At 36.3% G+C, this 1520-nt stretch overlaps 1 pseudogene; it reads right to left on the bottom strand.

The window, feature by feature from the left end:
- LOC101582783 overlaps window positions 1-541 on the bottom strand; it is a 53499-nt pseudogene extending 52958 nt beyond the window's left edge.
- Window positions 542-1520: the final 979 nt, after the last annotated feature.

Here is a 1520-nt window from a genome sequence, read left to right as displayed (position 1 = left end):
AAAGCTTGATTGTTGTCTGAGTGTTCTCTCGAAGTTCTTTGATTTTAGCACCTTTGACCCCAATAATTTCTCCTGCCAGACTTTGATGAATTAACAGTCTCAACTCACAGTCAAAGTCACTTCCTTTATAGTGTTGGTAATTTAAGCATTCTACAGCATCAGATTCGAGCGGGAGCTGGCTGGTTGCAGTGGGTGATGGCAACTGCAGGCCTTCTTCCAAGGTAGGGATGATTTTCTTCAGAATCTCTCCAATTGTTTCAATATCAGCACTGATACTCACTATGTGCTTGGGGCCACTGCTGTCTGGGACTGAAACACTGGCATTGTAGTCTGTACGGAGAGCCTTAATGTTCTTGCCTCCTTTTCCAATCACTGCCCCAGCATTCTTGCTCTGAAGCAGAATTCGTAATTCAACCATCTCATCGGTGTTTCTAGATCGTTTAAATGCTTGCTCCTCTTCCATATCTTCTGCAGGACATTTACCAAATTCACCATTGGTTTCAGTGTTGGGGAAGGTTTCCTCTGGCTGCTCAGTTTCCATTTTCTTGTATTAAATGGACACACCAATCTATACGCCGCAAACAAGTGGGATCAGGCAGGACACTGAGGTCGGTGCAGCAGAGAAGCGGAGGATCGAGGAGTGAATTTTAGAGAAATATTTCTGAAGCGAAAACATAGCATGAGATTAATAATAGATTGTACACTGTAAATAAATTATTTACAAACCTAAATGAATGTGACAATAAAAATTGCCAAAATAAAAATGAAAAAGAAAGAATTTACAGATCAGTCATATAATAGCTCACTCTGTGCCAAAATCAAGAAACTTATATTCATATAATTAGAATTCCCAAAGTAGATAGAGGTAGGCAATAAATATTTAAAGATTAAACATTTCTGAATTTAGTTGAAATTACATGGTGCTCATGAATTTCTTTTTTTTTCTTTTTAGTTTTTCTTTTTTTCCCTTTTTATTATTTATTTATTTTTAACTTTTTAAAGTTTCTAATAGTAGAAGATATCATGCAATGTCTTTTAAATAAATTGTAAATCAAAGATACAGTATAAATCTTAGAACAAAAATTAAGAATAAGCAATATTCAGAAAATTAAATGTTTTAAAACAATTGAACTAAGAAAATGTTTTCATGATAGCAAAGAAGTACTAAGAGTAAAACATAAGATAAATACTGGAATGGCAAGTAAATGACCAGCACGTCTAACAGTTTGAGGATAGGCTATTGCACAAAGTTCTAGTGTGTTGTGGACATGCATAATGACCGTGACAGTTACTGGTGGCTAGGCGTCACTTGTGGAACTGAGCTACAGCTATTTATTTGAAATCCACCCCGTAGACTCAGGTGGAATCATGACCCATAGGGTGGAAGAGAAGTCCATTTGTAGAGTGTGCTGATGAAAATATTCTGCTACTGAACACAAAAGAATAACTGCAAGACTACTATTGTATACCTCTTATTCTCCTCTGTTTAATTGTTTGCCCTATTTGGCGGGTTCTTTCCA

This window comes from Octodon degus, unplaced genomic scaffold, assembly GCF_000260255.1.
Source record: "Octodon degus isolate 3935 unplaced genomic scaffold, OctDeg1.0 scaffold00136, whole genome shotgun sequence".
Classification (NCBI taxonomy): Eukaryota; Metazoa; Chordata; class Mammalia; order Rodentia; family Octodontidae; genus Octodon; species Octodon degus.
Note: the sequence above shows the minus strand (reverse complement) of the source record. Positions and strands in the feature narration are given on the sequence as shown.